The sequence below is a fragment of the Artemia sp. Qi Xiang Cuo genome, chromosome 18, assembly GCF_049724085.1.
Source record: "Artemia sp. Qi Xiang Cuo chromosome 18, ASM4972408v1, whole genome shotgun sequence".
Lineage (NCBI taxonomy): Eukaryota > Metazoa > Arthropoda > Branchiopoda > Anostraca > Artemiidae > Artemia > Artemia sp. Qi Xiang Cuo.
In genome coordinates, this window is record NC_142811.1 from 18,619,072 (window position 1) to 18,634,758 (window position 15,687).

Below are 15,687 nucleotides of genomic sequence, written 5' to 3' on the forward strand. Positions count from 1 at the left end.
CAGCTAGCCCAGGATCCAAATATAAATATAAAAAAAAATTAATATTATTAAATATAAATTCATTCTAAAAGATAGCCGAGAGGCCCACATTCACCTAGAACAACAATCCAAACAAATAACTTAGTCATATTAAAAAAACGCTTAATTAAAAGTAATCCTGAACTAAATGAAATTTAAGATTCCTTTTTATTAAATGGATAGAAGAACATGTATCAATAAAATCCTTGTGAGCATCCCAGCACCGGGATATTGACATGAACGGGGCGAATTAAGATCTCTCAGTACTATACTTGTCAATGTAGGTACTCTTTTTTTGTCGCGTGTTATAACGATGTAAATCTTGTGATTGGGATAACAAACTTTGATTGAGGTAATATGGCGGTAATTTCTTAATGTCATAATTAAATTTGAAAAGAATTGCTTCAAAAGTAAAGTGTTGAGAAACTGAAAGTATATCTAGATAAGTATATAAAGATACTATAGAAGACTTATTTGGAAGTGCAATAGGCGATGAAATAAAAAGTTTCAGGATTCTTACTGGTTTATTTTGTAAAATCTGTATTGGTTTAATATGGCTTTTAAATGTAGATAAATATACTAGAGAACAATAATTAATATTAGACTGAATCAGAGCAAAATAAATGCTTCGTAAAGCAGAGTAGGGCAAATAATGATTCAACATCCGCATTAAACCAACATACCTAGAAATCTTTAAGCGTATATTTTGAATGTTTGTTTTAAAAGATAAGGTTTCATCAATCATAAGTCCAAGGTACTTTATCACTTTCACTCGAGATATTGATAATAGATACTTTGAAGAAGTAACTCGGGTAATACGAGGGCATATATTTGACCTCCTGCCGTAAATTATAAAATTAGTTTTTGATAAATTCAAAGCAATAAAATTTGCCGAACACCATTCAAGAACATTAGAAAATGCAGTATCAAGTTTTGCCTCCAACTCCTCGTCATTCCTCTTAGAAACTGAAACCGCCGTATCATCAGCAAAATGTGTGTTGAGCCTTGGGATTGCCAAAGTACGTTGAAAATCATTTATGTAAAATAGAAAACGCAGACGACCTAGGACAGAGCCCTGAGGCACCCCAACCATCGAGGACTGAGGAACAGGCAAAGAGAGAAAATTATCTCTATCTTTTCGTTGCTTTCTCTTATCAAGATAAAATTGAACTAGACCCAGCGCCGGTCCGCGCACACCACAATTATCCAATTCACGAAAAAGAATACATTGGGATATTGTATCGAATGCTTTTTTAAAATCTAAATATATTGTTGCTGGAATTTCACCTCTATCTAAGCATTCATGAATATATTGGATGAGAGCAATGATAGCGTGTTCAGTATTGTGTCCAGACCAAAAACAAAACTGGGAATTTGTGAAAAAATTAAACGATTTAAGAAAGTCATAGAACCTCTTATAAATTGCCTTCTCAAATATTTTAGAAAATGCCGAGAAAATAGAAACAGGGCGGTAATTTGTTTGGTTTTCAAGAGAGTCACCATTGCGAAGTGGAAGTATCCTCGCTTTTTTAAAAGCAGACGGGAAAACTCCAGTTTTAAATGAAAGATTGATTAAATGCTGCAATGGCAAAATTACTGCAGACAATATTTCTTTAACAATGTTCACACGAGTTGTCGTTGGAACTTCGAAAGGGGCTCATTCAATTGAAAATAGAAAGGGCTGATGCCCTTTTTAATAGTTGAAAGTGATTGGAGGGCAACTAATCCCCCTTCCACTCCCAGCCTCCCACGCCCACCCTCTCATTTGCCCATTATGTTTAAAAACTAAATGTTGCCTTAAGATTAAATCAAAATGCACTGTGATATTGCTAATTCCAATAAGGCATCTCAGCAGTATCCCAAGAACGACTGAGGGTATTATGTTCAAATTTTCGGGGCTACTTCTGCTCTTGAAATTTAACCAAATCAAGATAGCGTAAGTGTATCCAAGCTATCAAAGAAAGTAAACAGATTTTTTGGCGAATGGTATCAAGTTTTTCATTTCAGGACAACTAGAGGAGGTATGAAACTAAATTAAACAGTACTATTTGTGCCCGGATTTTTAAAAGGGTGTATGTTGTTAAAAATTGCTGAAAATTTTTCTCCAGCATACAAATAGCAGGCGAAACTATAAAGTCTTAATAAACGAAAAGATTTAAAGTGTTATTTCTTTTTCCCTGAAAAAACTATGTCAATATAAAACGAACAGAAATTAATTAAAAAAAAATTTTTCCACAAAATAAGTTTTTAAAAAAAATTAAAGAACTCAATTAAACAAAAAATGAGAAAAAATAAAATCAAATAATCTAACAAGCGTGAAACTACCTCAAATCAGCATCGATAAATAAATAAAACCCAAAACGAACAGAAATTACAATAAATAACCGAGTCAAACTCAAAACGAGCAGAAATTAACATAAGTTGGACTCAAAACCCCTATGCCTTCCCAAGGCCAGAACAAAACTTGCACTTTACTGAAAAAATATATATGAATGTGCATTGTCAGTTTAATATACATATACTTATATTTAGAAATCAAATGTAAATATTATTTGATTTATTAAATTTATAAAAGTAAAAACATTTATATTTTTTTCAGTAAAGTGCAAATTTTGTTCTTTGAGTCAGGGTGCAAAGGCATTATTGTTAATACGTTCTGAGATCACATTAGCTATACGTAACGTACGAAAAAAAGCGAATAACAAAAAAAAAGGTAATGGAGAAAAAGAAAAATCCAATCGAGGGTAATTTTCAGCCAATAGTAAAACAAAAAGACAAAAAAGAAATTCTGGCTAAGACTTTCACTAAATCATCCTCAGTTCAAAAGGAAATTAACTTTTTGCACCTTTTGAAGTGACCTGAACAGCAGAAAAAAACTAATCTTATTATTGAAATGAATTAAAAGAGAAATCAAACGAACAAAGGAAAAACTGCCTGTAAAGAAGGGAGGAACTGATTTTTGTTCCTAATGTACAGGTTACTTTAAGAGGATTTGGTACTTTAAACATCATTTTGTGAGCCTCAACGTCGGCTGCTTGTCTCAAAGGCAAAAGGTCTATTAGTGAATTCTCTCTGGGGACTACTTATCATTGAAACCCATTGAGAATTTGTGATTTGATTATGCAATTTGATTTAAAAGACAATAGAATTCTGTCGGTAAATTTTCAATGGAATTCTGTCGTTTATTTGACTTTGGAATTCTGTCGGTAAAGTTATACTAGAACGTTTTTAGGGACAACCGTCTGCTAAATTTTAAAAAGAAAATTCTGTTCCATATGATTAAAAAAACAAAACTTATACTTTCTAATGATCTAAGTTTCTCTAAAACTTAATATATCTATCTCCAACACAAAACAAGAGAAGTTACAAGGTTTTCTAAGATTTCAGGGAAAGTATATGTCAGCTTTTAGTTTTCTGTCGTTTATTTGGATCGCTTATCCAAGCTCTACAAGTTATGGCAAGACCGCCCAATCAATTCTAAATAGTTTGGCCACACAAACTAAAAAGTTTATAATGGACGAGATAGGCAGATTTTTTATAGTATCGAATCCCCTCTCCAAAGGTTAGCTTCTTGATACCCTGGTAGTCCCAGGCAAAATAGTAAGCAGGAAATTTCAAAATGAACAAAGACACAATTTTCCTCTGTACTTTCATTGTTGTTGATGCAAGGATATATACTGGGGGGATTCCCCCGGAGTTTAAACATCCTGAATTTCTGGGCATGCTTCATTCTAAAAACCAAAGAACAAAAAAAAAATTAATCATTTCTCATTATTGGACCCCTCCCGAACAGGAATTATTATCCCCTTTCCTGAAAAGGATTTCTGCATATGTGCCTTTCGGGCACAAGAAATTTCTAACCTTATTTGCTAGCCTTGTTATAAGTAAAAGTAAATTGTAAGTAATTTCCTAACCTTATTTGTTATTAATTAAAAAAAAACTTTCCGAAAAATCAGTTTTTCAAAGAAAAGTAAAGGCCATTTTAAACTTAAGCTCAGGAGATACAAATACCTGTTAAAATTCAAACTCAAAACGACCAGAAATTACTATTAAAATAAATGAAACCCAAAACGAACAGAAATTAAATAAACAATCATAGCAAAAAACATACAACAAGTAATAATATAAATGAATATGAAAATCAAGCTTGAAACGAAAACAAATATTTTGCTATTAAAGTATAAATGAAACTTAAAACGAACAGAAATTAAATAAACAATCAATGCGAACAAACATACAATATATATATTAATGTAAATGAATAAATAAATCTTGAAACTTAAATTGAATATGCAAATCAAGTTTGAATCGAATAAAAGTAACTACGAACTGGAGTTTGGGTATCGCCTCACTGCAGAAGTCTAAAACCTACTGCGTCATTGACGCTTAACTGAAAACAATTCTTTCATTAATTAAGATTTTAGGGAATAAATATCAGCATATGTATATTAAATTGACAATGCATATTTTTTTTCAGTAAACTCATTTGAATTTTTTTTCAGTAAAGTACAAATTATATTCTCGCTTTTAGAAAGCATATGGGTTTTGAACCCTACTCATATTAATTTACGCTCGTTTTGAGTTTGACTCTAATATTTATTTTAATATTTGTTCGTTTTGGGTTTCATTTATTTATTGATACTGATTTGGGGTAGTTGTATGCTTGGTAGATTATATGATAGTCCGGACGCCAGGTGTTGAAAGTGTGAATCATACCACGACGGAATGGGGCTGCTACGAGAATTAGCCTACCCTCCAAACCCCTAAATTGACCATGCGGATTCAAAAATACCAATGGCACTTGCTTGCGAGTGGTGGAACACTCCGAAACTTGACATTTTATTATATTTTGGTGTTTCATGCAAGAAAATGCATGTTCCACAAAGTTTGAGGTGCAGATTTCCGCTCAAATAGAAATGCCTAGAATCCATAGAATGTTTTCATAACAAACCAACACGATTAGTTAGAAAAAATGGCGGAGTTAAAAATAATGACAAAACTATATGAGTCTTGAACATTCTTAGAAAGTATAACCAAAATCAAATTGAATATTACATATATAATGATGTTAAATGTTGAAAGGTCCATGAGTTCAAGATTTTTTTTTCACTGTAATTTTATTTTCCTTTTCAATGCTGTAAGAACTTGAAAATAATAAATTTGTAACATACGAGTGATTTGTTTTCATTGAAGCACCAATGACGCAGAAGGCTTTAGGTTTTTACAGTTAAAGAAGGGGGCATTATCCAAATTTTGTTTGTAGTGAAACTATATTTGTCTTGACTAATCTTGAAAAGAACTAATAAATTAAACTGAATATTTGACGCATAATGATATTAATTGCTAGTAGCTCATCAGTTCAAAATTTTACTGTAATTTTAATGTTTATTTTCAATATTAAATACAAAAAAAAAACATTTGTAATATAATTCGTTTTCAGTAAAGCGCCAATGACGCAGTAGGTTTTAGGCTTCTGCAGTGAGGCGAAACCCAAACTCTTGTTTGTAGTTACTTTTATTCGATTCAAACTTGTTTTGCATATTCAATTTAAGTTTCAATCGTTTTAAGATTTATTTATTCATTTACATTAATATAAATTGTACGTTTGTTCGCATTGATTGTTATTTAATTTCTGTTCGTTTCAAGTTTCATTTATACTTTAATAGCTAAATATATGTTTTCGTTTTAAGCTTGATTTTCATATTCAATCCAAGCATTACTCGCTGTAAGATCTATTTATTCATTTATATTATTCCCTGTTGTATGTTTTTTGCTATGATTGTTTATTTAATTTCGGTCCCTTTTGGGTTTCATTTATTCTTCAATAATAATTTCTTGTCGTTTTGATTTTGTAGTTTAAAATGCATTTTTATCTCCGGAGCTTAAGTTTAAAATTTCCGTTACTTTTATTTTAAAAAATTATTTTTCGGAAAGTTTTTTTTAATTAATTTTTGTTCGTTTTTGATTGCAAAAAGTTTCAAGTTTTTATGGCAGGGGGGGGGGGGGTGCTTACGGTCCGATTATTCTTGGCTTTAAAAAACGGATCTAGAACTTTCAGTTTAAATCGAATGAGGCTTTTTTCCAAGTCTGTACGATTACCTCTTTGATAAAAACCTTATATATGAACAATAGACAGCTTGCATAACTTGTGGACAGCAATTGACAACAATGAATGGATTGAAAAAAATAGCTCCAATAAGGGGGTTTAGACCATTTCACTTGCTGACACAAAGGGATCACGACTGTTTAGAATTGACCTTAATAGGATTTTGTGTGCCAAAGCAATTTTACATCTATCTCAGAGTATGTATTTTAACCTTATAATTGGAAAATTATAATATATTTCCTATGTGTTCTTCCCATACAAAACGCTTTCCCATAAGTTATAAACCCCCTTTAATAAGTTATGCCCCAGGGCATAACTTACAACGCCTACCCCCGGGCCCTGGTGGGTTGTGTCGACACCGGAGTTTTTTGACAAAATGTCTATCTCAAAATTTTTACCTAATGCATTTAGGGCCTGGAGGAGGGGGGGGCTAGTCACCCTCCAATCTCTTTTGAATCTTAAAAAGTGAACAAGAACTTTCAATTTTCAGTCAAATGAGACCTCTCCAAAGTTTATACGAGCATCCCTTCCATAAGAAATAATTGGAAGGATTTGGAGAATCCTTAAATTACAACTCTTGCCCTGAGGGCTGAGGCGGAGTTGTCATCCTCAAAGACCTAATTTTCAGAACTTAAAACTACGTTTAATAAAATGGCTGTGTCAAAATTCTGATTGGATGTGTTTGGGGAAAAGGTGGGCGTCAGGGTGGGGGGCTAGTAGCCCTCAAATCACTTTTGACTATTAAAAACGGCACTAGCCCTTTGAATTTCCAATCGAATGAGCCTTTTTTGAAGTTTCTACGACACCGCCTTCTATAAAAACCTTATATGCCTCGAGGGCATAACTTACCACCCTTGCCCTGAGGGCTGTGGGGGATTATCCTCATCAAAAATATATTTTCTATCTGGAAATCAACTATGCTGAACAAAATGGCTATCTCAAAAATTTTGATTGGATATGTTTGGATAAATGTTTGGCGTGGGGGGAGGGGGGCAGTTGCCCTCTAATCACTTCCAACTATTGAAAAGGGCACTATCCCTTTGAATTTCCAATTGAATGAGCTTTTTTTGAAGTTTCTACAACAATGCCTTCTATAAAAACCTTATATGCCCCCAGGTCATATCTTAAAACCCTTGCCCTGAAGGTTGTGGGGGAGTGTCCTCCTCAAAAACATATTTTCTATCTGGAAATCAACTACGCTGAACAAAATGGCTGTCTCAAAATTTTGATTGGATGTGTTTGGGGAAATGATGGGCGTCGGGGGGGGGGGGGGCTAGTTGCACCCCAATAACTTTTGACTATTAAAAAGGGCACTAGCCCTTTGAATTTTCAATCGAATGAGCCTGTTTTGAATTTTCTACGACAACACCTTCTATAAAAACCATATATGCCCCCAGGGCATAGCTTAAAACCCTTGCCCGGAGGGTTTCGGGGGAGCGTCCTTCTCAAAAATACTTTTTCTATTTGGAAATCAACTACGCCGAACAAAATAGCTATCTCAAAATTTGATTGGATGTGTTAGGGGGAATGATCGGCGTGGGAAGGGAGGGGGGCTAGTTAAACTCCAATCGCTTTTGACTATTAAAAAGGGCACTAGACCTTGAATTTCCAATTCAATGAGCCTGCTTTGAAGTTCATACGACAACGCTTTATATAAAAACCTTATATGCCCCCAGGGTATAACTTAAAACCCTTGCTTTGAGGGTTTTGGGGGAGTATCCTCCTCAAAAAAATATTTTCTCTCTGGAAATCAACTACGCTGAACAAAATGGCTATCTCAAAATTTTGATTGGATGTGATTGGGGGATTGCTGGGCGGGGGGGGGGGGGCCTGGTGCCCTCCAATCATTTTCGACTATTAAAAAGGCCACTAGTCCTTTAATTTCCAATCGAATGAGCCTGTTTTGAAGTTTCTACGACAACACCTTCTATAAAAACCTTATATGCCCCTAGGGCATAACTTAAAACCCTTGTCCTGAGGGTTGTGGGGGAGTGTCCTCCTCAAAAATATATTTTCTACCTGGAAATCAACTACGCTGAACAAAATGGCTATCTCAAAATTTTGATTGGATGTGTTTGGGGAAATGATGGGGGAAAAAAAAATAATAAATAATAATAAAACATTGGAGCCGTATGGCCTTTACTATAGGCAACGCTACAGCGTTGCCTCTGATAATCATAGGCAGTGCAATAGCGCTGCCTAAGTAAATAATGATGTTGGCACAATGTATTTATTTTTTTTTTCCTTTAGACCAGGGCACTTCGTATCGAAGGAGTTGTCGTAGAAACTTCGAAAAGGGCTCATTCGATTGGAAATTGGAATGGCTAGTGCCCTTTTTAATAGTAGAAAGTGATTGGGAGGCAACTAACACCCCTTCTACGCCCACCATTTCCCCAAATACATCAAATCAAAATCTCGAGACAGCCATTTTGTTCAAAGTAGTTGATTTCCAGATAGAAATTATGTTTCTAGTAGGACACTCCCCCCACAGCGGTCAGGGCAAGGGCTATAAGGTTTTGCCCTAGGGGCATATAAGGTTTTTATAGGAAGCTTTGTCATAGAAACTTCAAAAAGGGCTCATTCGATTATAAATTCACAGGGCTAGTGCCCTTTTTAATAGTCGAAAGTGATTGGAGGGCAACTAACCCCCCTCTCACGCCCACCTTTTCCCCAAACACATCCAATCGAGCAGGACACTCCCCCCCACAGTCTTCAGGGCAAGGGCTATAAGTTATACCCTGAGGCATATAAGGTTTTTATTGAAAGCTTTGTCGTAAAAACTTGAAAAAGGGCTCATCTGATTGGAAATTTAAAGGGCCCTTTGTGCCCTTTGGGCCCTAGTGCCCTTTTTATGAGTCGAAACTGATTGGAGGGCAACTAACCCCCCTTTCACGCCCACGTTTTCCCCAAAAACATCCAATCAATATTTTTAGATAGCCATTTTGTTCAACGTAGTTGAAAGTTTTGGAAATGAGGTCTTTACGGATAACCCCCCCCCCCCACAGCCCTCAGGGTGAGGGTTTTAAGTTATACCCTGGAGGCATATAAGGTTCTTATAAAACGTGTTGTCGTAGAAACTTCAAAAAGGGCTCATTCGATTGGAAATTGAAAGGGCCAGTGCCCTTTTTAATAGCTGAAAGCGATTGGAGGGTAATTAGCCCTCCTCTCACGCCCACTAACGCATCCAATTAAAATTTTGAGATAGTAATTTTGTTGAACGTAGTTGAAAGTTCCGAAAATTAGGTCTCTGAGGATGACACGCCCCCCCCCCCTCTACAGCCCTCAGGGCTTAGGTTGTAACTTATGCCTTTGAGGATGACAATCCTCGCCCCATAGCCCTCAGGACAAGGGTCGTAAGTTATGCCTTTGGGGCATATAAAGTTTTTATAGAAAGTTTTGTCATAGAAGCTTCAATAAGGGCTCAATTGATTGGAAATTGAGCAGACTAGTGCTTTCTTCATTAGTAGATAGTGATCAAAGGGTAAATGCCCCCTCCCCCCACGCCCATTATTTCCCCAAACACTTCTAATTAAAATACGAGATCGCCATTTTACTCAGCACGAGATCGCACGAGATCGCCATTTGCTGGTAAACCCATGACGGTAGCAGTAACGTTTGCTGATGCTTTGTTTTTCACCAATTCATCTTTATATTCTTTGGTGATATTGTCTATCAAAGCCATTTTATTTTACTTCCGGGTTCTTCATAATGTTTTTCTCATGATAGGACACTTATTCCATTTCTCATCATCGGTATTATTGTCTTCACTGACAGTATCTGATGGTAAACTGTCGATGATACTAGCAAAATTCATCGATGCTTTTCTTTTCTTAGAATTTTCATTAATTCCATGTTGATATTATCTACCAATGCCCTTTTTATTTTTCCGGTGATTTCACGGTCTATTACCACATTATTTTTAAACAGGTAAAAATTCTGACACTGAGACATAATAAGTTTTATGACATTGGTAAAGCAGTATGCCTGTCTTCTTTTTACTTTCAGTTGAATGCTAATACCAGAAAGATGACGATATGATTTATCAAGAGGTAACGTGTTACCAGAAGTAAAAGCAAGAAGTTAACCCTAGTCATTATTTATTACTTTTAGGCTAGCATGATCTTTGAGACTATCATCTCTGGAAATTCTATTCTATTGTATCAACCTTCAGTAATGTTGAATTTTTTCGATACTCCAAAGAAATTCAATCTCTCACTGCCACAACAACGCTCGCATACGTTTCCAATGATGTCGCCATTAGTGTCTTTTTACAGTTCTAATGTTTGTCTTTGTCAGCATTCAATGCTACGATAACTCTATTATGTGCACATACTTTCTTGAAGTATTTCATTTCCATTTTTTCATCATTGCTATTATTCTTTTCAATGATGATATTTGATGGCAAACTACAAGTGATACTAGTAATATTCACCGATGCTTCGCTTTTCTTAGAATTGTCTTTAATTACCTTGGCGATGTTATCTGTCAATGCCTTTTTAATTTTGTTCTCGATTACACTGTCTATTGCCACATTATTTTTACAAAGGTTACAGTTCCAACACATTGACCTGATATGATTTATGACATTGGTACAGCAGTATGCCTGTCTTCTTTTTACCCTCTGTTGAACTGTAATACTCGAAATACGGCGATATGATTTATCAAGAGGTAACGTGTTGCCAGAAGTATAAGCAAGAAGTTGGCTCTCGTCATCAACTATGAATTTTAGGCTTGTATTACCTTTGAGCCCTATCATCTCTGGAAATTTGTCTCTGGCATATCCACCATCAGCAATGTTGAATTTTTTCAATACTCCAAAGAAGTTCAATCCCTCTGTGCTTGTTTTGCAATTCAAATATTTGTCCTTGTCAGCATTCAATGCTACGACAAGTCTATCATGTACTTTCTCGAAAAAATTCATCTTCAATGTTTTAAAATAAGACTTTATCCTTCAAGTGCACAATCAATAATGATCGAAAACAAAGAATAAATCAAGTATTGTCGACGGCCAACCATAGAGTACCAGTGGGGCGGCCACGTAATACAAAATCCAAAAACTATGTTCTTCAGATTGCATGTCATTTTAAGACATGAATAAAAAAATGTTAAAAAAACTGTCTTTTATATTCTAAAGAAATGGGGGGGGGGAGCTGGAGGGGGGCCTGGAAGTAGGGGTGGGGGTGGGACGACCCTGGAGGGAGGCGAGAGTTGGGGCCCCTGGAATTGGGAGAAGGGTCCTAGGGGGGAGGTTTGGGGCCCCTGAAAGTGGGGGGGTCATGGAGTGGGGATATGGAGCCCAACCATTCGAAGAAATTGTCTGTCAATTATGCATCTCAAACTATTGTGGTTTGCATATTCTCAGGAGGATGCCATAAATTATGCCTCGAAACAGATCACTGTTAACACCTAGCAAAAATCCAATTGATAAATCAGATGTAAAAATATTTTGTTACGATATTGTGATGCTAAACATCAGTTGGCCAACGTCCCGTAAACAGTACATTGAATGTATTTATAAAATCATATTATTTTCAATGGCTTGTTGGCTCAGTCGAGTGACGTCTCGTTTTTTACCTTAGTAAATCATTGGTCTCGCGTTCGATTCCTACATCAAACAAAAATTCCATAAAATCAATGGAAAGTTGCTTAGAAGCTAAAAAACGTGTCGTTGGAAAAGAAACCTTAAAATAAATGCGATGTCCTCTATTCTTTTATAGCGAAAAATTGGCTTAAGATAAGGACTGGAAGCCCCGTCGGAATTTTGGCATTCTTACAGAAACAATTTTTATTGGAGACCTCAAGATATGTATGTTGTATGGATGGATATTTATGTGTATTGTATGGTGGGGGTACTGTCCGCTTGGAATGATAGGCCACTTGTATTGTAGGGGTACTGTCTACTTGGAATGATAGGCTGCTTATGTGGTAGGGGTACTGTCCGCTTGTATCCACTACATTGTTTCAGTGACAACATGAATCATTACGTAATATCAGATAAGGTATAATTCTTGAAATTCTCAAAATTCTCAAAAGACTATGTGCAAAAAGGATAGGGCACCGCTCGGAGATATTACTACAAGAAGGGGGTACTACCTGCTTCCTAAGATTGACCCATTACTACTGGAATAAGTTTATTTTTAAGTACTTTTAAGAAAAAACTCTCAAATAAAAAGAACAATTAAATTGCATGCAAAATGAAATAAAATACAGTAAATTTTAAACGCCAAGGATTCCTGCCAAAGAGATCAATTTGTTTAATCAATAATATATTTAATTATTATGCATTTAATCTTAAAATAAAATCAAAGTCAAACCAAAATTACAGATAGATTTATTTATTGCTATAACAGATATAGGCTTGTCTTTATGCAATTTCCTACGCCTTAAAATAGTTTACAGAAGGAGTAGAGATGCTCAAAAACCATCCTGCCTGCATAGATACCAAGTTTTGATTTTATAATGGAAATGTAAAATATGCCTCTTTCATAACGGGACAATTCCCCCTCCCTCGAACTTAAATCCCTTATATATTCAGACACTAAAAAAATAGAATAGCAAAATAAAAACAAAATTTAAACTTACTATCCTGATGCCAAATTAACCCCCTTTCATATTAGTGTCCTATTCAATTAAATAAAATGAACAGGTTCAAAGAAAAATTCGTCAAAAGAGAATCTTATCGAATAGTTTGTGATAAAAAAAAAACTGGAAGTAAAAAGTGGCTTGGGCGAATATTCACCAAAACTAAAACTGGAAATCTCGGGACAATTATTACTATTCTTTCAGTTTATTGTTACATTTATTACCCACCAAAAACCAAAAACCTGACAAAATTTGCATGATTTTTGAAAAAAGGGGAAACACCCCCCAAAAAGCAAGCGATCTTATAGCAGATCCTTTTATTAGATACATCATATCAGAGAACCTTACCATAGAGGTCTCAAGCGCCAATTTTCAAAATGTCTAATTTCGCATTTTTTTTATCACAAGAAACATAGTTGATGCATGTTTATTCATTTTGTTTTTCACAGGGGTGATTGTATCAAACCGAAGGTCCAGGATAATTGGGAGGGAGCTCATTCAAACGTGAGTTTAAAGCTCTTTTTTAAGTGACCATACAGATTAGACCAGGGGAAAGTCTTGTTTTCTTGCTATTTTAGGGCACCAAACTACGACTTTACCCAAAAGAGGACGAATTTGCAATCAATTTTAAATTCTGAGAAGCTAATTGATTTATAAGTATGGATAACTATATTTTAGGCTTCCCAGTTGCAAAAGAAGTAATGCCACACGGTGGCAGTACTGGATTCAACTAATTTGATTCGCTTTATTTGTAATGAAAATAGGCTACATTTGGTGATTTGTAATTGCGTATCAGCCATAATGAGGGGGTGAGTCATTGTTTAGGTGGGAGTAGGGTAGATTCCAAAAAAATACATTTTAATAGACAAACTGCTTACTCTTCCTGAGGCTTCAGATAAATGTTGAAAGATGTAGGGAGGAGTAGGAATTAATTAAATTGTTTCTCTATGCAGCTAAAACGTTGCATTCCCATATCTACCAGCACAGAGGTGGAAAATGCATGGCAGGTCATCATCAGCCCCGCCACGAAATTTATTTGGGATGGCAAATACTGCTAGGAACTTAGTTTTCAGCAATTTTAAATGGTGTTATTTTTTTCTATTTATACGAAGTACTTTAATGTATTTTAACAAATGTATGTAATGTATTTATCGATAAGAAAATCCTATTGTAGATTTTGTGATGGTTTCAGTTTTGTAGAAAATCAAAGGTCTCACAGAATTTCAATCCATACAAACAATAATACTCCTTTTCATCCAACCGGAATTCTTTAGCAGTAATATTAACAAGGACTTTTTATCAGAGTTACTATTCATCGCCAATTTTTTGGAATGCTTTAGCAATAATATTAACAAGGACTTTTTATCAGGGTTACTATTCATCGCCAATTTTTTGGAATTCTTTAGAAATAATATTAACAAGGACTGTTTATCAGAGTTACTATTCATCGCCAATTTTTCGGAATTCTTTAGCAGTAATATTAACAAGGACTTTTTATCAGAGTTACTATTCATCGCCAACTTTTGGGAATGCTTTAGCAATAATATTAACAAGGACTTTTTATCAGAGTTACTATTCATCGCCAATTTTTTGGAATTCTTTAGCAATAATATGAACAAGGACTTTTTATCAGAGTTACTATTCATCGCCAATTTTTTGGAATTCTTTAGCAATAATATTAACAAGGACTGTTTATCAGAGTTACTATACATCGCCAATTTTTCGGAATGCTTTAGCAATAATATTAACAAGGACTTTTTATCAGGGTTACTATTCATCGCCAATTTTTTGGAATTCTTTAGCAATAATATTAAAAAGGACTTTTTATCAGAGTTACTATTCATCGCCAATTTTTTGGAATGCTTTAGCAATAATATTAACAAGGACTGTTTATCAGAGTTACTATTCATCGCCAATTTTTTGGAATGCTTTAGCAATAATATTAACAAGGACTTTTTATCAGTGTTACTATTCATCGCCAATTTTTTGGAATTCTTTAGCAATAATATTAACAAGGACTGTTTATCAGAGTTACTATTCATCGCCAATTTTTAGGAATTCTTTAGCAATAATATTAACAAGGACTGTTTATCAGAGTTACTATTCATCGCCAATTTTTCGGAATTCTTTAGCAATAATATTAACAAGGACTGTTTATCAGTGTTACTATTCATCGCCAATTTTTCGGAATTCTTTAGCAATAATATTAACAAGGACTTTTTATCAGAGTTACTATTCATCGCCAATTTTTGGGAATTCTTTAGCAATAATATTAACAAGGACTTTTTATCAGTGTTACTATTCATCGCCAATTTTTCGGAATTCTTTAGCAATAATATTAACAAGGACTTTTTATCAGGGTTACTATTCATCGCCAATTTTTTGGAATTCTTTAGCAATAATATTAACAAGGACTGTTTATCAGAGTTACTATTCATCGCCAATTTTTCGGAATTCTTTAGCAATAATATTAACAAGGACTTTTTATCAGAGTTAGGCTACTATTCATCGCCAATTTTTCGGAATTCTTTAGCAATAATATTAACAAGGACTTTTTATCAGAGTTAGGCCTACTATTCACCGCCAATTTTTCGGAATTCTTTAGCAATAATATTAACAAGGACTTTTTACCAGTGTTACTATTCATCGCCAATTTTTTAAGTATATTCAAATTTTATCCAAAATTGATACTGCAAATTTGAACGTAGGACGGTACTATTCAACGTCCAATTTTTGATTTGCATATTTTAAAAGCAAGTAACCAGGGATTTAAGGGACCGGTACTTTAAATTATATTTTGGTTAGGTCTGGGTATGATTTGGAAATCAATCAGAAATTAAATAAAAAAGAGCTTTTCAAATGAAAGCACGGAACCAGTTTGAAACCTATTCGAACAGATTCTTCTTTATATCGAGGGGGCTGTCTATTCCTTAGCTCCTTATTCTTTACTGTGAAGTTTGGCTTTTTTCAAAGTTGTGTAA